Source organism: Terrapene carolina, unplaced genomic scaffold (assembly GCF_002925995.2).
Source record: "Terrapene carolina triunguis isolate 2854851 unplaced genomic scaffold, T_m_triunguis-2.0 Scaffold69, whole genome shotgun sequence".
NCBI classification, from domain to species: Eukaryota; Metazoa; Chordata; order Testudines; family Emydidae; genus Terrapene; species Terrapene triunguis.
The window spans coordinates 12,005,715-12,031,013 of NW_020664420.1; positions in this window are offsets into that span (position 1 = coordinate 12,005,715).

Below are 25,299 nucleotides of genomic sequence, written 5' to 3' on the forward strand. Positions count from 1 at the left end.
CGCCGCCCCCCTCCAGGTGCCGCCCCAAGCACCAGCTTGGGTGCCTGGTGCCTGGAGCCGGCCCTGTGTGAGGCTCAATCCAGTAAGTGTGCTCAGACCTCACCTACCAGATAGGGCCTCTATAGGGAAGCTTACACAAAATGGCTGGGGTGGGGGAATTCCCTCATAACTTTTAGTCCAGTGGTGAGGGTGCTCAGGTGGGAGTCCCCAGTTCAAGTCCATTCTTCTATCTGAGGAGCAGCAGGGAGAGAACTGGATCCTGGGTCATCCATGTCCTAGGTGCATGCTGTAACCACCAGACTACAGTATCAGAGTCAGCCTCAGTCTTCCTTTCTCTCTGGCCCAGTGATTTTCTAAAGTTATTTAACCCACAGTGGAATAGCTTAAACAGGAGAGATTCAGAAAGCCCTATATCCAAATATACCATAGCCCCATGGCTAAAGCCTCACCTGAGAAGTGGCAAAGTCCAGTTTAAATCCCTTCTTCCCCTCAGGTGAAGGAGGGGGATGTGGACTGGTAGTTTCCCTCCTCCCAGCTGAGTATTCTAACTCCTGGGCTAAAAGTTATGAGGGGAGTCCTCTCCTCCTTCCCACCCTCCCCTGGCTTCTTGGTAAAATGGCACAGGAGCCTAACATTATGAGAGGGTTTGCAGCTAAGAATCCCAGGCATCTATCTCCAAGACAGGGGTGAGGCTTACCAACACACCCCTCAGGTTGGTCTTTCCCATTGGTTAGTTCAGGGTGGGAGCCATCTCGCATGCTGGCTTTTGTGAATCTCATTCTAAGGCATGTCTCTCTCCTCGTGCATGGAGCTTAGCACCAAACTCAGGCTTTAGCACTTAAAAGTGATGCCAGCATCACCACACCCCCATTTCTTTGTGAATCTAGCCCTAAGTGGTTTGCCCTGGATTACACAGTGACAGAGCAGGAAACTCAGTGTGATACTCCCAGGCCAGCACCCTAATCACAAGGCCATCCTTCCTCTCAGCCCTTGCTAAAAGTCAGCACCCTACTGCTAAATCACTCTGAGCACAGCACTTCTCCAGACAAAGACTGAAATTAGACCGCAGGGGGCAAAGAACCAGTTCTCACAAGCTTTACACGGTCTCTCGGAACTTCTAGACAACAGAAGCACAGCAGATATCTGGGCCTGCTGGTCTAAATTATACTGGTGTACATCATGCCTAATTCCATTCAGTTCAATCAAATTGTTCTTGATTTCCACTGGAAATTAAATTGATATCAAAATCTAACGTGTGGTATACAAATTAACACATCCATAACAGATGTAGGTAATTAACTCCTGAGTTACTGGATAAACATGTGCTCAGTACATACAGAATGCTACCCTATCATTCTTTTTGCGAATCAGCCCCCATTAACTCCTTGTCCATTTTACTTTTACTTCTCTATATTCCTTTCTAATTTGTCTACTACTTCCTAGGTAGATTAGAACATGATACTCTACCTGTGGTCTTACCGGGACAGTATATAAAGAGACGTGCAGTGCCAAATCCTCACACTGATATCAATCATAGCACCTTATGCACTTAGGGCCAATTTGCAGAAGTTTAGGAGTGTCTAGAGGTTTTTATAGTGTTTGCCATAATAAATATGGTTGGTTGAGGAGTAACGGTGAAATGAAATTCATGCCCGATGGTTTCAGGCAAATACATTTTTAGCTCATGCGCTACATTAGAGAAATTGTTCAAGAGTCATTCATATTTATGTACAGATGGGCCTCGGGAGTAAGTCACCCAAAAGAAAGCTGCCTGCAGGCAGGCTTATATGAGCGCTCATTTTTTTAAAACGTGTTTTCCTATCATTCAGGGAGTTTAATCTGCTAGTTTGAGCCCATTTTCCTCCTTTTCCAAACTCTCCAGCTCCTTTTAGAAATCTCTGCACACAACTATTACAGTGAGATCCTTTATTTCAGTGCTTGATTTGAAAAAAAGTTTACCGAGAGGTAATCCTGATTTGAAGTGAATTCACAGGATTACTGCTTTCGATCAGTCTTTCATTCAAACAAAATGAAAAACGTGCATGAGGATAAGGTATCAGTTCTGTTAAACAACTATTTTATGTCTCTGTATTTTAATTCGACAGTGCAAATAAATCCTTTTAAAAAGCTTAAAAATAATATTTTCACCAGCCTACAGCAGCTCATATTTTGTTCCAAATTGGGTTTCTTTTTCCTCTGAGGTTTAAAATAAAAATAAAAACACACCACACTCTATCCACTCCTAAACAGAGCCAGCATGCCACATGTGTGACTTAAGCAGAGCAGCTTCATGTGTTGACTGACATGTACTATACATAATTTCCAGCAGAATGAAAGGAGCAGACAAAACATGTTTCATTCGATGGAGAAAACATTCGGGCATTTTTGTGCTGTAGAAGACCCATGAAATATTTAAAAACTTGCATTATATATAAGAGCAATCTTCTGCCTCATCAGCTGAATCAAGATGTACCTTCTATTTGTACATGCTCCACAGACTCCTGGAGTAGCAGCTACCAAGGCTATGTCTACACTACCACCGGATCGATGCGTCGGCGATCAATGCACTGGGGCTCGATTTAGAGGGGCTAGTAAAGACCCTCTAAATCTACATCAGAGCGCTCTCTGGTCGACCCCAGTATGCCACCCGGAACGAGAAGAGTAAGGTAAGTCGATGGGAGAGTGTCCCCCATCAACCCAGCATGGTGCAGACACCGCAGTAAGTCAACCTAAGCTACGTTCACATAGCTGGAGTTGCGTAACTTAGGACGACTTACCACGGTAGTGTAGACATAGCCTTAGAAATGTGAGCTGGCCAAAAGACAGAGCATGAGGACATGGCTGTCCATTGTAGATCTAAGTTTTCAGAGACTGTTAGAACTGCTATGACAAAAATGTCCTTTCTTTGGCTGCAGTTCCATCAGGAAGGACTCTTTCTCACGATCATTTTTTCAAAGTGATCATTGCAGCCACTAGGAAAAATTTTAAAAGAGATAGTGTTTGACTTACTTTCAGAACAACAACAAACTGAAGGTTCTGTGTATAGTTTGGTGAGTGTGTGCATACATCCTATTGAAATGTAAATCAAGAGCTAAGTCCTTTCCAACCAGTAGGAAAAACAAAACATGTGGAAGTCACTTGGGATGAAATTAAGAAATGGAAAATTTAGGTTGATTATTAGGAAAACTTTTCTCAGAGCAATAAAATTATAGGATGAAGTAATCTCTCTAGAGAAGAGGTGGAAGCCTCATTATTCAGGATACTTACCAGACTGGACAATGAACATGTAGGTAGTTCTGGTTGGAAAATGGAATTTCTGTCTCATGGGAAATTACAACATTTCAAAATTTGTTTTTGTCCCAAATTGGAACAAAAAGTGTTAGAATGGAAATTGTGGAATATTGGTATATTTAAACATTGCAACAACTTTATCAAAATAAATCTTTTCAATAATTCCAAACAATAATATAAAATATAATTAATACAATATGTAAACGTTGAAACAAAAGAAGGCAGTAGGAATGAAACAAAACATTCCATTTCAATTTTGAATTATTGAAATCAACCCGCTCCCATGAAACATTTCTATTTCAACAACAAGAAAATTTCTGATGCAAAAATGTTCTTTCCAAAAAAAATTTAACCAGCTCTTCTTGTAGGAAACTTTGGTAGTGAAGTTGCATGGCCTAGTAGGTTTTTTTTAAAACTCTGGCTTTCATGATAGCATGACAGATAACTATGCAAACTTGGCAGTTAGAGGTTATCCTGCTAAACCGCCAGGCCATCCATCCCCTCACTTTCAGTCCAGTTAATGATCAATAACTCATTATCTGACACCAATTTAACTGCGGAGCACCAAGTAATTGATATAACCAGTAAGGAAGCATATATGCCTGATCAATAATAGTTGCGGGGCATCCAAGCACAAAATGCAAAGATAGAAGAAAACTTATATATAATCAATTTATTTTATATCTGCACCCCAGTACCATGCAACCCCCAGATCGTATGAGAAAGACCTGAGGATCAGGATGCCCTTGAGTGAATTGTAATGGTTCAGCCACTTTATTGCAACATTTGAAAGTTATATAGCTCTGAAACTAGTTGCAAGTTATTATTACTGTGGAACCTAATTATTTGTTGTATCAGCTCAACACCAGCTATTTTTCCAGTTCTTTGTAAATTTTATCACACACTTTCACTGATCAGAAGTGCTTAGCTTCTTCCTTGAATTTCTTAACTGTGGCAGCGACCTTGGGGTAGCCTTGACTTGCTGAAATAATCTAAAGTCTGATTCATTTTTTCCTGATTACACTACATGCTTTTTCCATGTCATCATTTCCATGGGGAAGCACTAGCATAAATGTATCCACTTCTTCAATTCAAAAGAATCTTGCTGTATTTGTAAAAGGTCATTCAAGACATATCATTTATGAGGCATGTATTTCTCATCTCCACCAGTTATCAGGCCAAATGCACCCCTAGTGTAAGCAGATGCAGCTCCACTGATTTCATTACAACTCCATTGACTCTCTACATTTCCTTCCAAATAAGGACACCCAACAAGAATCATAGAATCATAGAATATCAGGGTTGGAAGGGACCTCAGGAGGTCATCTAGTCCAGCCCCCTGCTCAAAGCAGGACCAATCCCCAACTAAATCATCCCAGCCAGGGCTTTGTCAAGCCTGACCTTAAAAACCTCTAAGGAAGGAGATTCCACCACCTCCCTAGGTAACCCATTCCAGTGCTTCACCACCCTCCTAGTGAAAAAGTTTTTCCTAATATCCAACCTAAATCTCCCCCACTGCAACTTGAGACCATTACTCCTTGTTCTGTCATCTGGTACCACTGAGATCCATCCTCTTTGGAACCCCCTTTCAGGTAGTTGAAAGCAGCTATCAAATCCCCCTTCATTCTTCTCTTCTGCAGACTAAACAATTCCTCAGCCTCTCCTCATTAGTTCCCTCAGCCTCTCCTCATAAGTCATGTGCTCCAGCCCCCTAATCATTTTTGTTGCCCTCCGCTGGACTCTTTCCAATTTTTCCACATCCTTCTTGTAGTGTGGGGCCCAAAACTGGACACAGTACTCCAGATGAGCCCTCACCAATGTCGAATAAAGGGGAACGATCACGTTCCTCGATCTGCTGGCAATGCCCCTACTTATACAGCCCAAAATGCCATTAGCCTTCTTGGAAACATTTTCCTCTTAGGAACTGGAATAGCAACCAGCACCAACTGAAAACAAGGGCAGTCAAAATGTCTGGATTTTTTTTTTCCTCAAGCAACACACGTTTTTCCTCCATCTAAAAATATGACTTGTTCAAATAGTTGTTCACCAGTACCATATTACTTCATCATATTGGACTCCTCCTCTTCCCTGGGGGAATCATTCATAAGAACATAGGAACGGCCATACTGGGTCAGATCAAAGGTTCATCTAGCCCTGAATCCTGTCTTCTGACAGTGGCCAATGCCAGGTGCCTTAAAGGGAATGAACAGAACAGGTAATCGTCAAGCAACAAAGAGTCCTGTGGCACTTTATAGACTAGCAGACGTATTGGAGCATAAGCTTTCATGGGTGAATACCCACTTCGTCAGACGCATGTGGTGGAAATTTCCAGAGGCAGGTATAATGAGGTTAGTTCAGTTAGGAAGGATGAGCATTTCTCCTCCCTTGGTGTTCACACCTCAACTGCTAGAAGAGGGCCTCATCCTCCATGTTTGAACTAACCTCGTTATCTCTAGACTGATTCTTGCCTGCATATACCTGCCTCTGGAAATTTCCACCACATGCGTCTGACAAAGTGCGTACTCACCCACGAAAGCTTATGCTCCAATACGTCTGTTAGTCTATAAGGTGCCACAGGACTCTTTGTTGCTTTTTACAGATCCAGACTAATACGGCTACCCCTTTGATACAGGTAATCATCAAGTGATCTATCCCCTATCACCCATTCCCACCTTCTGGCAAACAGAGGCTAGGGTCACCATCCCGGCCCATCCTCACTAATAGCTAGTACCTCTTCACAGAGAGCAGAAATGTGTATCATAAGTATCTTTTAGGAGAATTGTGGCCCTTTTCTGATAAAATGGAGTTATCAAGAACACATTTCCTCCTTTCAGAAGGAAAGCCTCTGCTTTTAAAACTGAGAGTTGGCTGGTACCTTGATATTCTCAGACACTGTTCTAGGCGGTGCTATAAATTTGAGAACTAAATGAGCCATTTTATAATGACTATTAAAAGGTTCCCTTAAAATACAGACTGCAGTTATGTGGGACTGTCTCCATCCAGCTGATACTTGAACAATAATATTTTGATTTCCCATAGCACATACAATTCAAGGATTTGCAAGGTGATTTACAAATGTTGGTTAACTAAGTTTTACAACATCCCTGTGAGATAAGTAAGTATTACTATAGAACCCACTGTCCATCTATTGATTCACATAATGCAAGAACCAGAGGTCACTCAATGAAATTGATAGGCAGCAGGTTTTAATTTAACATAAGGAAATACTTCACATAACACACAGGCAGCCTGTGAAAATCATTTCCAGGGGATGTTGCAAAGGCCAAAAGTATAACTCGATTCAAAAAAAGAATTAGATAAGTTCATGGCAGAGAGGTCATCAAGGGCTATTAACCAAGATAGTCAGGGAAGCAAGCCCATGCTTTGAGTGTCCCTAAACCTCCAACTGTCAGAAGCTGGGACTGGATGACAGGGACTAGATCATTCAATAAATTGCCTTGTTCTGTTCATTCCCTCAATGCATCTGGCACTGTTGGAAGATAGGACCTGGACTAGAAGGATCACTGGTCTGCCCTAGTATGGCCATTCTTATGTTATGTAATTTTTACTGGATAGAGCAATCATGCTTTATTCAGTAAAAACAAAATAAATACATGACAGTGGAGAAACCACGTAATTCTGGTGCAGAAATATCTGAAAGTAGAGTACTCATTACTATACACAAAATTTAAAAAACACAGGGCCTCCGCTATACTTTCCTTTCTCCTGCCAGCCCTAGTGCCAATCAGCGGATGAGTCAAAAGGCAGAACGTAATCCTGCCATGAGTGGAGGGGACTGGACTAGATGACCTCTCGGGGTCCCTTCCAGTCCTACGATTCTATGACTAGGCAAGCTGAATTCAGGACGTAAACAGGTGTTAGGTGCAGGCAGTAGCAGTAGACATGAGGGTATCTTGGCTGAGTTTTCCTTTCCTTTAATGCCTCCCATAATGTTTACTGCTTCGTGGTATCCACAGTTTGCTCAGTCTCTTAACACAAAAGAGTCAGTATAATCCAAGAAGAGAAGAAAATTCTTCTTGACAAAGTTGTGATCTAACATTAAAATTAACCTGTACTTTACATAATTATAATAAAGAACTTTTGGTAAATAATCAATTATGGGCCTACATTTTCAAAATTGGCTAGTGATTTTGGGTGGCTCAATTTACAGTGCTCAACCTAAGACTGCTTAGGTTTTCAGAGGGCAAATGTTTTATAGTTTCCGAATACACCCTCCTATCAACTTCTAAATGGTGCGATGTAAAGCATTTATATGCTCACACCAGAAATAGCTCTAACAGGATAGATTGCAGGATTCACTCCAAAGCACAGAGCTATCTCAACACTTTTATCAGCACAGACACTGTAAAGACTGTCATTCTAAAGACTAGTCAATGGGAATATAACAAACCCCAGATACCTAAAAGGAACGCTACCTCCATCACTCTCAAACTGTCTCAACTGCCCCTTCCACTCTGTTTCTTTAGTCCTAGATTAAGGCACCTCCTTCCCTTTGGACAGTGGTCAATTCTTACATGCCATGCTGGCTCATAGGAATCAAGCATTCAAGCTGAGCCAAACCCTCATCCACAAGATGAGCATCTGCTTGGGCTTGCTGTCCCTGCAGCAGCAGAACATATCATCTCCTGCAACACATGCAGTATGGTTTTGAATGGCATCCCCATTCTTCAGTAGGAAGAGAGCTGGCAATGGGAAGTAGGGTAAAATATTCCCCCATCTTTCTAGCTAACAAAGGCTCCGGGCTGCCAAAAGTAACCATCAGCCAGTGTCCTCCCTGTGACAGAGCCATATCCTCCTCCCCCGGTGGCATGACAGCAGTCCTTTCTAGCTGGATAACGTCCTGTTATCATGGGATAAGAGGGAAGATCCTTTCATGGATTGAGAACTGGTTAAAAGACAGGGAACAAAGAGTAGGAATAAATGGTAAATTTTCAGAATGGAGAGGGGTAACTAGTGGTGTTCCCCAAGGGTCAGTCCTAGGACCAATCCTCTTCAACTTATTCGTAAATGATGTGGAGAAAGGGGTAAACAGTGAGGTGGCAAAGTTTGCAGATGATACTAAACTGCTCAAGATAGTTAAGACCAAAGCAGACTGTGGAGAACTTCAAAAAGATCTCAGAAAACTAAGGCCTGGTCTACACTACGGGATTAATTCGGATTTAGCAGCGTTAATTCGAATTAACCCTTCACCCGTCCACACAACAGAGCCATTTAGTTCGAATTAAAGGGCGCTTTAAATCGATTTCTGTACTCCACCTCGATGAGCGGAGTAGCGCCAAAATCGATTTTGTTAATTCGAATTAGGGTTAGTGTGGCCGCACACCACCGAATTAATGTGGTTAAAATTAATGGGGTAGTGTGGCCGCACACCACCGAATTAATGTGGTTAAAAACCGAATTAATGTGCTTAGTGTGGCCACGCACAATCGAATTTATACAACCTGTTTCCCAAATTCGAATTATCTAAATTCGGATTAATCCCGTAGTGTAGACATACCCTAAGTGACTGGGGAACAAAATGGCAAATGAAATTTAACGTGGATAAATGTAAAGTAATACACATTGGAAAAAATAACCCCAACTATACATACAATATGTTGGGGGCTAATTTAGCTACAACTAATCAAGAAAGATCTTGGAGTTATCGTGGATAGTTCTCTGAAGATGTCCACGCAGTGTGCAACGGCAGTCAAAAGAGCAAACAGGATGTTAGGAATCATTAAAAAAGGGATAGAAAAAAGATGGAGAATATCTTATTGCCCCTATATAAATCCATGGTACACCCACATCTTGAATACTGCGTACAGATGTGGTCTCCTCATCTCAAAAGAGATATACTGGCACTAGAAAAAGTTCAGAAAAGGGCAACTAAAATGATTAGGGGTTTAGAACGGGTCCCATATGAGGAGAGATTAAAGAGGCTAGGACTTTTCATCTTGGAAAAGAGGAGGCTAAGGGGGGATATGATAGAGGTATATAAAATCATGAGTGGTGTGGAGAAGGTGAATAAGGAAAAGTTATTTACTTGTTCTCATAACATAAGAATATATATTTTACCAAATGAAATTAATGGGCAGCAGGTTTAAAACAAATAAAAGGAAGTTCTTCTTCACACAGTGCCCAGTCAATCTGTGGAACCCCTTGCCTGAGGAGGTTGTGAAGGCTAGGACTATAATAGGGTTTAAAAGAGAACTAGATAAATTCATGGAGGTTAAGTCCATTAATGGCTATTAGCCAGGATGGCTAAGGAATGGTGTCCCTAGCCTCTGTTTGTGAAGGGTGGAGATGGATGGCAAGAGAGAGATCACTTGAGCATTACCTGTTAGGTTCACTCCCTCTGGGGCACCTGGCATTGGTCACTGTTGGCAGACAGGATACTGGGCTGGATGGACCTTTGGTCTGACCCAGTACGGCCATTCTTATGTTCTTATGTCCTCAGACTTGGATATCTCCATATGAATACTCCTGAGGAATTCCTCGTGGGCACAGATGCTCCTCAGCCTAGCCACCTCCTCCTATAGCTCTCCCATCTGCTTCCTGACAGATTCCACCAGCAGCCACCTTTCACACTGGACGCTCCGCCCCCCACCCCCCCGGCTTTCTGAGAGTGGGAAATGCGGGCCACAGTCTCTGCAAATCCACCAGGATTTGGGTAGAAATATCCATGGTCAGGTTCTCTGTCTGCATACAGGCACAGGTGGAGGAGAGGAGCAGCGCTGGCAATGGTGATGTGGCCCTTCCTAACCATAGCAATTATATTATGACTCCCTATCACAAGCTCCCCTGGTCGCTTAGCCTCTTGTTTTTAAGGCCTTCTCTCCTAGCCCTACTTCCTCATTAATCACACAGGGGGAGGGTGATCACAAGGCTGATTGAGGCTGATCAAAGATGATCCAGGGAACAAAGGCTCAAATAGTCCCGAAACTCACAATCTCAGCTGACCCTGTAGTTTTAAATAACTGCAAATGAAAATAAAAAACACAAACAGCCAAACAAACTCACTCACCCCAAAATTTGTATGTGCAAGATGCAGAAATATGCCTTGAGCCCTTTGACCAGACAAAGTTATGATAATGCGGCTTCCTTCCTGGGTGTTTTAGAGGCTTCCCACATTGGAATCCAATAGGCTTTCTGCAAGATCATCCTTCATATCCATAGCCAGAACTTTTAGCTCAAGTTCTTTTGGCCATAAAAGAACACAAGTCCAAACCCCTTCCCTTAGTGGGACACCTGCAACTTTTATCTTTTGGGATCTTATTCTTTTTTTCTAAGTACTGCAGTTGATACTCTCCAGCCGCAGTGCACTTCACTAGTTTTAAAATTGCCTGAGTAGTTCAAAGAGGAGAATTTCAAATAATTTTATTTTACTACCTAAAATGTGCACAGTCATCATTTCCCCCCACACTCTGGCTTTTAGTTTAGCAAATTTTGCAGAAATACTAATTCCCTTTTCCACTGGGAAGGTAGTGCAAAGAATGTGTGGCTTGGAAATAATCCAGTTAGTTTTATTTCAGGATAGAAAAAGCCTCTGCCTGAGAGTGCAGCCAACTGCATGTTACTGGAAAAGACCCTAGATTAAAGTCCCGATGTCCATTAAAAGTAAAACTAAAAATGATTATGTTTTGCTTCTCCAGAGTTAGCATCTTTTAATTATTTGTTTGGAGGAAAACTCCCACTGACCTTACGGGGAGCTGAATTAGGCCAATAGTTAGCACTTCTGAAAATCCCACCTTTCAATTCTATCATTCAGTGAAACAAAACCAATCCCCTCTCTGCCCCCCATGATATATAGATTAAGATGGAGCTCCTGGCTCATGCCTCCAGCAAACACCTTGCTGAGACCCTTCCAGCACTCCCAACATTAGTACTGACTTTTCCCTATTTCTGCAAATCTGGAAAATGAATAAAATACATTTAGAATAAAAAAATTCATCCTTTGCAACAAAATAATTAGGAACTGGTGACATTTCCAAAAAAGTGTTGCATGAAAATAAATGAGAACACATACAGCACAAAGACTGCATGGAGTTTTAAAAAGTGAATCCAAACTACGGATGCATACCTATGGAGATGGATCAACTTAGGCACAGAGAAATATCCACCTACAAATAGAACCTGGTCTTCACTCTGCATCCCATACCTGCGCCATTAGAAACATTTCCAGTTTTTTAAAACCTACAATTTCAGTCTTAAGCATCACTTGTGACCACTGTCATAAATAGAAACTAGGTTAAGATACACTTAAAAAGCTTTTTTGGAACATCTTTGGAGTTAGAATATCACAAGCAATGGCTTTCATTGTAAACTATGCAATTAACTTTGATAAAATGTATATCATTTATTTGGCATAATATGTCTTGCTGAACCATCTCCATATTTTTACCTAGGAATCTCTAAAATGCTTTACTTTGCCCATCAGATGATCTGTTTGATTATGGGAAATTTCTTTTTGTTTCTCATTAACCAACAGAGCAGCTTGCTTAGCTTCCTGATTCTTAGTGGTATGATATTTTGAATGGTCATTTTAGGGTTGTTGTTTTTTGTTAAGCCAAATGGGCACACTCAGGATGATGATGATGATGATGATGATGATGATGAAGAGCAAAGCTTCTGACAAATGGCAGATAGCTCATGAACTTCCACAAGTGAGTTGCAATGCTGATGAACAATTAGCTACAGCTCTATTTAAATTAAGTGAGGGAGATGGTATCCAGCAAGATGAATTCTAAGCTTCCAGCAAGTCTGAGAAAACTGGCCAAGGAGAGAGTACCAAGAGAAATAGAAAGCTGATCAATAAACATAACTTTAAACATATGCTATATATATGGGGGATGGCGCAAGGGCACGCGGGGGCGGGGCAGTTATCAGATCTGAGTATGCTCATCTCTTCCTTGAAACATAAATCAGAACCTTGTGTATATTGCTTGTTAAAAGCAAGCTTGTCCCAGTGAAATATGTTCTGTCTCTGCACAAACCCATGCCTGCATCTCAATTCTAACATAATGTTTGCTGCCATCACATTGTTTGCTTTTTATACCTCTGCTTGCACCTTGTAGCCATCTTCTCTACTTAGGCTATAAGCTCTTTGAGGCAGGGACTATCTACTATAATACTCTGTGGTTGTACAATGCCTTCCAAAATGCAGCCCCACTCTTGATTGGCCATTAGACACGATCTTAACAAAAAATTAACAATGAATATAATTCTTATATACTATCAAGTAAAAAAAATGAAAATACATATTCATAAAGAGAGCTTGATGAATTTGGGCCTGATTCAAAGACGGTTAAAGCCCACCCAAGTCTTTCCATTGGCTTCAGATGAGCCCTGTACATCTGGGATGAAATCCTGGCTCCATTGAAGCCAATGGCAAAATTCTCATTGATTTCAATGGAAGCAGTATTTCACGCCTCTTGTTTTCTCACGGCTCATTTAGGACTAGTGGGAAGAACCTGTAGAGAGAAAGGCCATGGCACAATTAGAAATATATTTGGGTGTTTTGCTGCCTTCATTTTCACCAGCGCTGGGAAATGCCAATTCTTCAGTGACAATTTACGCTGGAACTAATGCTCAAGACTGTATGCAGACAAAAGTTACATTAACTTCCATATCCAGTCCTTTATTTGTGAGCTGGGTACATGACATTTTCTATACACTGACACCTGTCTTACGTGACCACCAAATATATTGGGGCTGATCCTTAGCTGATGTAAAACAACATAGTGCCATTGACTTGAATGAGAGTATATAGATTTGCATCAACTGATGATATGGCTAATATTAAAGTTAAATTTCTGAGGTTTAGTGGGCTCTACAAAAATGCTAAGTAAATTCCCAGAACTATGGCCAATAATTCAAAATGTCATCCAGTCCTAAACTCATGCATGGGGGCAGTACATTTTAGAAGTATCAGAAAAATATGAGATTTTCTGAGCTATGTATGCTGCAAAACTCAGGAATTTAGCATTATTCTTTTTATGGCTCTATTTTACAGTAACACTTCTTATAAAATTGCCTAATTCATTTCAATAATGATAATTAATTCAAACAATTTAAAGCTAGGCTGGACATAACTCTCAAGAATAGTCAGTCATCCCCCGGGAGGGGGATACATAAGAGTCCCTCATGCTCCCTAATACAGAATAATATGGAGAATCAAGGGAAATGTTAATGTAAGATCGTGTGTCTTGCAAGACTAGATTCCACTACCAAATTCAGTTGTCATTCTTGTTTACTGTCCAGTCAGCAGTGAAGTGGAATAAGCAAAAATTAGCCTGCAGAGAGTAGTTCATTCACCTTCCACTATCTCAATGCAACTTTTCAGCGTGAAACTGTTAGTTTTATTTTATACTGGGATTCTGCATTAGGCCAATCTTTTGCCTGGAGAGGTTAGTTTCCCACAGAGCCGAGATCTTCTGACTTTTAAAGTTTGTGACAAGCCAGAGGCTGCAGTAACACACATTTTATTCTGGATAGATCCCTAAAATGCCTTTTTAAATATAGCAACTGTCGGAGAAAAACTCTGCTTCCACACAACTGTTATTTAAACTGTTTTAGGTTGCTCAGCAACTTGTCCGTTATGAAAGATGTACTGCTAGTGGGCTTCCTCGCAGTTGGGAGCCCGAATATCAGTCAAAATTGCATCAAATTAGGTGTAACCTTAAAAAAAGACTGCGAAAGCAAGAATGAACAGTATTTCAATTTATTTTATAATATCTCATTCTTAGTGAAGTTGGGGATGGTGAAAAGTGATGGCACGGTAGCCCTGGAAACAGAAATTCTCTTTATACATAAGAGCAGTCACAATACAGACAGTCAGGTAGAATTCATGCAGGGACTTAGGCGTTGCAGTACTGAGGCTCATGGTACCTAAAAGTTATAAACTCAAAGGAACAACTCTGTGGTGCAGTAGGCACCTAAGTCAGGCACCCTCCTGACTTAGGTGCCTATGTCATTTGTTGCAGGCATGACTGAGGCACCTGCCTCGCTCCACACAAACAGCTGGAGGAGGTGGTGGTGCTAGTGCCCATAAATTAGTCCAGTGGTTAGCGTACTCACCTGGTATGTGGGAAATACAAGTTCAACTCCCCCTTCCTTGGCAGAGGAGGGGAAAGGATTTGAACAGGGGGTATCCTGTCTCTCAGGGGAGGGCTCAAATCACTGAGCTGTGCAGCTTCCTCAGTCTCTCCTGTTGAGCCTGGTCTGAGTGAATGAAGCAGGGAGATTTGATGCAGGGGCTCCTGCACCCCCGTCCCCAGATAGGTGCCCTCCCCACTGGATTAGTGTCATTTCCACTCACTCTCTCTCTAGCCCAATTACTCTTTATGTATTTATCCAAAGTACAACGGCTTCAACAGGAGAGACCAAGGGAGCCCCAAAATGTGGACATTGAAGCTAAACGAATTCAGACAGGAAATGTGGTGTACATTTTTTAAGAGTGAGAGTAATTAGCCATTGGAACAATTTATCAAGGGTCATGGTGGATTCTCCATCGTTAACAACTTTTAAATCAAGATTTAATGTCCTTCCTTGCAGTAAGCTGAAGTAAACTTTCACTGAGAGGAATTCTACACTATATGTGTACCTTATACCATACAAGAAAGTAAAGCATACACTGCAGGCAGTCACTGGATAGAGTTAAGGATGTACTTGCCCCTATTAAATGCCAGGGGAAATTTGTAGCAAGGTGCACTGCGCAAATGGAAGTGGAGTAGAACTGTGGATATTATTATATTTCACTTTGGGGCCCCAACCAGGAGTCTTTAACCAGGTAAGATTGCCACTGACCTTCCAATCACTTGTAAAGATGTCACTGGGAGTTTTGATCCTTAAGGATAATGGTGAGGGTGATAAAGGGTAAAGCTGTAAGGAGTGAGTGAAAATGTATTGACACTGGTTATAGTATTACAAAGGTAGCAGCAGATAACACTAAACCAATTTGCCCAAGATGATTTTCCCTTTTTCTTTTATTTCACAAAGTCGAGGTTTATTTTTAAAAAGCAGGTTTCAAATCAAATCAATTGCAAGTAAATCAAAAATTAATTTTAGACAGAAAATGCATCTGTGATGAAAAGGGAATATCAATCATTGAAAACTCCTCTTCATGACAATATTCAGGCTATTTTATGAAAGTTCACTTTGGCTGTAAGATATGTGACATTTACCACACATACATTTTGTTATTACTTTTATTTCATCTTCATCTCTCAATACAAAATATTTTCCATGAATAATAATCTAATTTGAATCTAAAAAGAAATCGACTCTGAATTACAAGTACAATGCAACACACAAACACATGCCACGTTTGTAAACCCGGGGTCCAGTTCTGTTCAATATCTTCATCAATGATTTAGACAATGGCATAGAGAGGACACTTATAAAGTTTGCAGATGATACCAAGCTGGGAGGGGTTGCAAGTGCTTTGGAGGATAGGATTAAAATATAAAATGATCTGGACAAACTAGAGAAATGGCCTGAAGTAAATAAGGACAAATGCAAAGTACTCCACTTAGGAAGGAACAATCAGTCGCTCACGTACAAAATGGGAAATGACTGCCTAGGAAGGAGTAGTGCCAAAAGAAATCTCAGGGTACTGTGGATCACAAGCTAAATATTAGTCAACAGTGTAACACTGTTGCAAAAACAGCAAACATCTGGGATGTATTGGGGGAGTGTTGTAAACAAGACACCAGAAGTAATTCTTCTGCTCTGCTCTGTGCTGATTAGGCCTCAACTGGAGTATTGTGTCCAGTTCTGGGAGCCACATTTCAGGAAAGATGTGGACAAATTGGAGAAAATCCAGAGAAGAGAAACAAAAATGATTAAAGGTCTAGAAAACATGACCTATAAGGGAAGCTTGAAAAAATTGGGTTTGTTTAGTTGGGAGAAGAGAAGACTGAGAGGGGACATGATAGGGAGGGAGAAAATTTGTTCTCCTTAACTTCTGAGGACAGGACAAGAAGCAATGGTCTTAAATTTCAGCAAGGGCAGTTCAGGTTGGACATTAGGAAAAACTTCCTGTCAGGGTGGTTAAGCACTGGAATAAATTGCCTAGGGAAGTTGTGTAATCTCTGTCAATGGAGGTTTTTAAGAGCAGGTTAGACAAACACCTGCCAGAGATGGTCTAGATAATACTTAGTCCTGCCATGAGTTCAGAGGCCTGGACTAGATGGCCTTTCGAGGTCCCTTCCAGTCCTATGATTCTATGGCATACCTGTTATGGCACAAGTCCCTAATGTAGACTAGGCCTAGGACTGACCCTCAGGAATAAACATAGGCACTGAACAGCCAATTGCATTATCTCCCTCTCTTTGACCTCCCTGTTAACTCCTGCTGCAGTCACACCCAATATTCTCTTCTGCTATTCCTGTGATGATGGCACATAGTTTATTTCACTAGGCACAAAATATTTCAGAAGTATGTTTTGTGTGCTAATGACTCAAAAATTTCTTCTTTTCAAAATTCTGAACGTGTCATGGGTATAGTCCTCAATGAGGACAAGTTAATTCCTGGTATAACTAACTCCACTCCTCTTAAGGATGCATTTGTTGTCATAATAAAATGCCCCCCCCATGGGGTCCCCTGCGTAAGCACCAGTGTGTATATTGCTAATGCCTTTATATGCATTGGAAAGTATCATGGGAAGGGTTGAAGGTGTGAGTGTGGAGTGAAAGAGTTCTTTGCAGGTTAGAAGAGGCCAAAGGGGGAGAAAGAAAGAAAGAAAGAAAGAAAGAAAGAAAGAAAGAAAGAAAGAAAGAAAGAAAGAAAGAAACGGGTTAACTTGATGATCCAGCTAGGCCCAATGATAAGAAACAAAACTGCAGCCCAAGGCCAGTGCATGCAAACAAGCTCTCTGCTGCCAAACAGCCAGAAGCCTGTATCTGGCCAGCCGTGAGAAAGGAGAACTGAGCCAGATAGAATTGAAGGGGGTTGCAAAACCAGTAAGATTGCGAAGGCCAGTGAGTTGAAAAACAACAGTCTTGTGACCCTGAAACCGGTATGTTTTGGGGAAATTAAGGGAGCCACGGAAGACCAGTTTGGACTGGTATCGAGATTACGGGGGGCGAGGTCCCTGGACAAAAATGCCCCCGGAAGAACCCAGGGCTTAAAACCCTCCCAACAGCTGAAGCAAGTCGGAGATTTACAGCGCACTCTAGACGACCTGTGCACAGGGCAGAACTCTCGTCTACCCTTCCCCCTCTTCTTACATTACACCCAGGCTTGGCCAGCCTTGGGTTGTGCATGTGTAAGTATGAAAGTGGGTTAGGGCTCGGGCACTAATGCTTTCTTCCTTCCCCTGAGTGACGTGGGGCACACCCAGCACTCACCGCTGTTATTTGGTTAATAACGTTTTAAACTTAGTCACTTGGTGAGCTCCTTCATCTCCTCCCCTAAAAATCCTGCGGCCTCAGCCTGATCACCTGAAGCCCCAGGCAAATTGGTAACATAAATCTGTCACATTGTCCCATTTTGATCAGCAGCCACAGTGCTAAATGCACTGAAAAATAATACACTGTATTTGTACAAAAAGGCGAAGCGTGCTTGTTTGTTAACAATGTGTGAAGCTGTGGTACTGCAGAAGATATACCCTTGCAGATGCAATCATCTCTCTGGAAACTGGCACTCCAATAATTTGCCCAAATTACCCCCATCTCAATTTAGGGCATTCAGGACCCTCGCTGCACACTGCCAGCCTCTCTCACTGAATACCCCTCTTACCATCCATGCTCATATAGATGTGTAACCCACCTGCCAGGTGCCAATACAACAACAATCTATCTTGTGGTCTATTTCTAAAATAAATAAAACTATGGTTCAAGCCTTCACCCACAGCCTTAGTCTTATTCTTGGCACTGGGACATTAAATAAGACCTGGTCACATTTGCAGATTTTTCCCCCTTCGCAAGCACTCTTAGTCCTTGGGAACATTGTATCTTTTTATTTGGGGGAAAAGAGGAAAACAGTCAACAGAAGCATGAAAACTCATTTTTATTATATATATATATATATGGCATGCAAGCATTTAAGCAATCCAAATCAATACATCTGGAATTTGGTCAACCCCCCAGTCCCAAATACTACATGTCCATCTTATGGAGGTCCAGAACTGTCTCTCACCATAAACCCCATCCAAATAATACTCCACTCACAGGTAACATTAGTCTCAGTGGTAGTCAAGTGCGTTTGGGGTTGGCTCTCCTCTGCTGGTCTGCTCCAATCCTGATAGGCCTGCACCATCAGGTCCCACTCCAGTGTGCTAGACTATGTGATATTATCCAATGTGTACCATATTTGTACATCTCTCAAAAGAGCTCATCCATTCTAGAGAGTAATAAGCAGGAGGTCGTGACTATTTATGGTCTTTAACAAGTCCATGGCATGCTTCATAAAAGCAGAGCTGTTAACACCAATATCCGGGCCAAATTCTGCCCTGAGTAATTACACTGTGCTTGCCTAAATACCTACTCTAATTTCAGCTAGATACATTATTTCCACACACACCCCTTCTCTCCTAAACTATTGTATAATATTGCTGTGAGCAGCAATTAAACAGATGCTGTATTCTATTGCAGAGGTAGCTGCATTTCAGTGATGAGTGGACGGAATTACCTATAAGTTACCTACCTCACAAGGGTGTTATAAACCTTCATAGATTTAGTTATTTTTATTAATTATTATTATATTTCTTAGTTCTGTATTAGGGCCCAAGAGTTCCAGTCAAGATCAGAGCACCTTTGTGCTAAACACTATGAAAACATGAAGGAAGATAGTTCTTAGAGACAAGAACTGACAATTTAAAGAAAAAACCCAAACCAGATATAACATACAAGTAATATAGTTGTCAAGTGCTTTGAGATGAAAGTTTATTCATGCAAAGTGTTGTTACTACCTATATCTATCTATCATCCAAATGGTAGAATTTTTACTTATTTGCTCCTATTTTTTTTTTTTTTTGAGAAACAACACCCCCCAAAATAATACAACCTTTGGCAGATTTTAGAACAAGGGACCTGCTTTGCTTTAAAATGTGTGCGTCTCTCCAGCTGTAAAATATGTCCGTATAAATGTGTCATCTGTCAATTAGTTTCCTAAGTGAAAAATGTCTTGGAATCTCTGATTAAAAGGGACAAAGATATCCCTCACTGGGTTTGACAGCTTGAATATTGCTGAATAGTGTAGTATCTTCCCTTCCTATGGTAGCAGAGTAGCTAATATGAAACCAAGGCACATTCTCTGCACTGGATATGCTGCTGTATATTTTATCTTTGGTGAGATCAGGGGCAGTAAGCCTACTATGCATTTCAAACATGTAATATTTTTGGATGGGGGTGGCTGAATAGCTGTCAGATATTCTCCGCTCCCATCCCCTGCATGAATCCGATCCTGCATCTCTTCCACACAGGTCTTTATCAAGTGCACTGCTGTATAGATTGTATGCCTTACCTAGGCTGTGTGCCAAAGAGGTGTGTTTTTACAATGATGGCAAACTCAAGTTGCTATTTCACTGTAAAATCCTAGTGGAGACAAGGCACAGATAGTTTTTACTTCAATGTAGGTAGTCAAGGCAACACTATACCCCTCATCTGAGGAAATATCTAGCTGTGCCCTGTCTACAAGGATTTTATAGTTAGGTAGCTAACTCCAGTTCACTATCTTGCTCTAAAAACAAGACATAGCCTTATGTCTACATTGTGCCGCTGTAGAGTTTTTAAGTGTAGATACTTACCACAGCGACAGAAGGGGTTCTCCCTTCACTGTAGTTAATCCACCTCTGCTGTCTACACTGGGATTAGGTCATTTTAACTACATCTCTCAGGGGCATAGATTTTTCACACCCCTTTGAGATGTAGCTATGCCAATGTAACTTTTCAGTGTAGACCAGCCCTCAGAAACTATTGTTCAAAGTAGCAATGGAGTAGCAGAACTGAGTGTTATACTCCCACCAAATCTGCTGCATGAAATATTATGTGTTACCAAATTCAATAAAAAAATGTACATAGAATTGAGTTGGTCTAATATAAAGGTAAATTAGAGAATTTGGGCTGGGTTGCCTGTTGCCCTGCACCTGTGGAGACATTTACACCAGTGTAGGTAAAAAACTATTCAATGAAAGTGGTAACAGTTTACACCCACTTTGCACTGGTATAAACAACTACAAAAGAGCAATGGAGAACCTGCTCATTCCCCCATTTTTGTCAATCTGTTGCCCGTGTAGCCTACAGGACTAACATGCTTGCTTGCATATATATCTTTTCTTATAGTTTAAGTATTTGATGTATTGTAATAAGTTTATAGATTTATATTAAAAGTAAGTTAGGCTGTAATGCAAAGGGACCTACAGGTCATATCCTGTATGTTAAGCTAAGGCAAAGTTAGCATATCTATATTAAGACCTTTTACTCAAAAAGCAAAGTTGACCTATAGCTTGTTATCTAAATAGATAAGTACCCACACCTATGTCCATGACCTTTTATCTAGAACAATAGACAATGGAGAATGGCATAGGGGGGTTTTCAATGTTGTACCCACAGTAGGGTGACCAGACAGCAAATGCAAAAAATCAGGACAGGGGATGGGGCGTAATAGGAGCCTATATAAGAAAAAGACCCCAAAATCGGGACTGTTCCTATAAAATCCCGACATCTGGTCACCCTAACCCACAGACTTAACAAGTACACTGCAAGAGACTGATGTGCATACATACCTGTCATCAATACGCACATACATATTAGACTATGGGGTAAGCATACCCTAACATTTTGTGGGTGAGGAATGAAATTTGGGCATAGGAGGAAGGATTTCTGGCACTTTGCCCTATAAAAGAGGTAACCCACCTCGATAGAGTACTCCATCTCCATTCTCACTTACTCCATTCTTACTCCATCTACATTTTTATTCTTACTTATTCTATTTCTACCCTATCTACTCTATCTATTCTATCTACAATGACTGGTACTATTAGTAGGCTATACTTGTTCTTCTTAAACTTTAAGTTTCAAGGGAACTAGGCTAAGCTTGGTTTCTCTAAGTTTTATTCTTAGTTTGTTTATTAGGTTTTGATTTTAAGTTTAAGGGCAGGTCTTCACTACGGGGTGGGTCAATTTAAGATACGCAAATTCAGCTACACGAATAGCGTAGCTGAATTCGACGTATCGGAGCCGACTTACCCCGCTGTGAGGATGGCGGCAAAATCGACCTCTGCAGCTCCCAGTCGACGGCGCTTACTCCCACCTCCGCTGGTGGAGTAAGAGCGTCGATTCGGGGATCGATTGTCGCGTCCCGACGAGACGCGATAATTTGATCCCCGAGAGATCGATTTCTACCCGCCGATGCAGGCGGGTAGTGTAGACCTAGCCTAAGTTAGTCAAGTAAACCCTAGTCAGCTTTGATAGCTCTTAGCACTGCATCCCTCTAAGCACTGCATCCCTCACTCAAGAATTGAGAAACCTGAACTGCAAGGCTGGTCCTGTGTCTCCTACCACCAGGTTATCAAAGAAGGGTGTGAGTATATTAACCAAAGCTTTGTTGCATATAATACCATATTATTATATGTATCTTTTGAATAGCAGTAATGCAAATGTAACTTTGTAACTCTGGGTATTTTACCATTTACTTACTATTACTGATTTTAATAAAAAGTCTTTAAGGCTATATCTGTCTCAGTGTGAGCTTCCTGTCATACCCCCAGGGGTCCTTTGTACATTCTGTGGAGCCTGATATACCTATCTCATAGAACTGTAAGGGATCCTGAAGGATCATCGAGTCCAACCCCCTGCCTTCACTAGCAGGACCAAGTACTGATTTTGCCCCAGATTCCTAAGTGGCCCCTTCAAGGATTGAGCTCACAACCCTGGGTTTAGCAGGCCAATGCTCAAACCACTGAGCTATTCCTCCCCTAACCCATTTGATTCGGGATGAGAACTTTTATCTTCTGATCAAACAGATTGGTGAGCCTAAGACCCATACTAATTAATAATAATAATTTATGATTAATTATTATTAATATTACTACACCTCTACCCCGATATAACGCGACCCGATATAACACAAATTCTAATATAACGCGGTAAAGCAGGGCTCTGGGGGGGCGGGGCTGCGCACTCCTGTGAATCAAAGCAAGTTCGATATAACGCAGTTTCACCTATAACACAATAAGATTTTTTGGCTCCCGAGGACAGCGTTATATCGGGGTAGAGGTGTAATTAAATACAATTAAAATTAAATCAATAAATTAAATTCCCATATTATCCAAATTGATATTATTAGTACATCCTAAATCAGGCTACACCCTGTAACCCTGCTTGTCTAGGAAGAGGGACAAAATTGAGGCTTGGGTTTTTTCATTCCCCTACCAGCACCTTGGCAGGTGACTTAAATGGACAGTTTGGCTATTGTATAGAAAAAGGACTGTAACAATTCCTGGTTAGAACTATTCAAGCTTTTTTGTTTTGTTCTTTAAATATAAAGCTCTTTAAAATTCCTTTTGGATTCCTGGAGCTGCAAGCCAGTTTGCTGCTATATAGAGTGTATATGATGTTTGTGCCAGGTTCTTTGTCAGAAGCCTCCACTGAGCTATGTTCCTCGTGAAAATAAACAGGTACACTTCTACTGGTTCCAGGTTTTGTTGGTATTCCCTTATAATGGATAGTAATGACCAAAATCTCTGCTACTTGGTGTATTTTATTTATGCTGAAGCAGATGTTACTGCAGTCAGGGGGTTGCTCTGTGAAAACCAGAAATGGTCCAGAGAGGACATGGCTTAGATTTTGAAAAAGCAAAACCCAACCAGGAGTGGTCCAGATCTAAACCCCCAAAATTTTGGGGGTGATTTAAATGGCAGAATCTATTTTGGGGCCAAGTCATAGATCAAATGAACTGTAACAAGTAAATTCAAATATCACTATTATTTATTTGTATTACATAGCAGCATCGGCCCCTTTGTGCTGGCCACTATGCAAACACAATAAGAAAAGAGAGATGTGACTGTGTCACAGGATTCACTCACTACTAGGGCACGTCCTCCTGGCTGCTCTGGGGATTAGTGCTGTCCAGGTCCGATGCCGCCTTCTACTGCTCATTCATGCACCCTGCTGTCTGTCCATTTATCAATCTTTCTGTTTCTGCAACTCAGGGTGCTCCGTCTTCATGTCTTGGCCCTCCAGCCAGGTCACCATAGTCCACTCCTTCTGGGGTATCAAAATCTCTCTAACAACAATAGCAGTCTTCCCTTTATATCCAAGACAATGCCACCTTTCCGGTGGCTAGTAAGGGAACCCAGGTCTGCCCTCTACTCTGGGTTCAAGTCCAGGGACCCTATATTTAGCAACTGCTCCCAGACCTTTTGCTATTTCCTTGGACTCCTTCCGACATCTGGCTCCCTCTTCCTTGGGTTTATCAGCCCAAACTCCCTACTCCCAGAGAGTAACTTCAGACTACTTAACTCCATAGCCCCAAACACACCTCCCTTCTCCCAGGGAGTGACTGCAGATTACTTCCCCTGCAGCCCTTTTCTGCTGCCATTGCCCTGGCTTCATCCCTGTCCCTCTTGTTCTTTCTCAGCTGGGGTCCATTATCATTCAGCCTTTCAATCCCTGGCTCTCTCCTAGATGCAGCCTCTCAGGTTATTAAATTAATTTAACCTGCTCTGCCTTGTCTTGGGTGGACACCCCCTCACAGACTGCATGGCAGCAGAACTAAGGTTTAGAAGGGGAAAAATAAAATCAGGAGAGGACAGAAAATAAAGATTTGATTAGGAGAGAAAAGAAGAGGTGCAAAAAATGGCATTAGGATTCTCCTCCTCTTGTTCAAAATCCAGAGGCACTGACAATGTTGCTTGTACAGTCGATATTTTTAAATGTTGATATAAATAATCAAAAAGATGCCCCTTTTGATTTATGGCTCTAGGTTCAGAACGCCCATTGAATGTAATGGGGCCATTTCACCTTACTTGCACTAATGTAAATATTACAGCATAACCACAACAGCAGTAAAACAATCATTCAGACAGGCCCTCTGCCAACCAACCTTCCAAAAAGTTCCTTTGTACCCCTTCATCATTCCAAGAAACACACTCTCAGCCCTCTTCAAGAACTGTATTGAAGAGGTATCTTTTTCAGCAAAACCAGGTCACCAGATTTGGGTTGTTTCAGCCAGAGTCTAGGAGCAAGTTCCAGAGACCTCATAGGAACCTCCCTCCCTTTTAGAAGGGGAAATCCAGCATCAGCACCTCTTCTGGCCACAGCTGCTGCTGTATGGCCCAGAGAGAGAGACAGCAATGAGGTGGGTTTTTTTATTCAAAATTTTGCTGAATTGTTGACAAAAACATGGAAGGATGAGGGAGGAGGGAGAGATTTTTATGAAATGTTCATGATCTCCCCCTTTCTTCCATTTTTCAATTATCTCTAATACTATCACCTGTACCTTTGCTTTGCTGCAAATATAAAGGAGTGGATGGGCAAACCACCCGATTGCCATCCTGAGCCTAAGTGGAGGGCTGGAGCATGGACAAGCCTTGTACCCGATTTGATTTCTGAGATATGTTACAGTCCTGAATGCAGCTGGGACTGAAGGGGAGGTTTATTAATACAGTGATTTTAGAAAGTTCTTGCAATTCTCCAAAGCAATATACCAATACCAGAAAATTCAGAGGGTTAATGGTGGGTGAGGGGGCTGCTTTTAGCCTAGCCCAATAAGTGTTCATAAAAATGAACAAAAAAAGATCATTTCCTTAACTTGCAGTCATTGTCTTATGAGAAATAAACTACAATTCTGGCACACCATTGGGGTCAGATTGGAGGCTAACACCAGCTGGAGCAAAAAGCTTCTCTCTCCAATAAGATAAGAAAACAGCTACCTAAAAGATAGAGGTTGCTGACCTTTCAGATTGCAGACTGAGAAGAAATGACTCTTTAATGCATAACCGCCTCACTGCTGCCAGAATGAACATGCATCTGGATTGGAGTTTTCAGATGAATACTCCTTAAA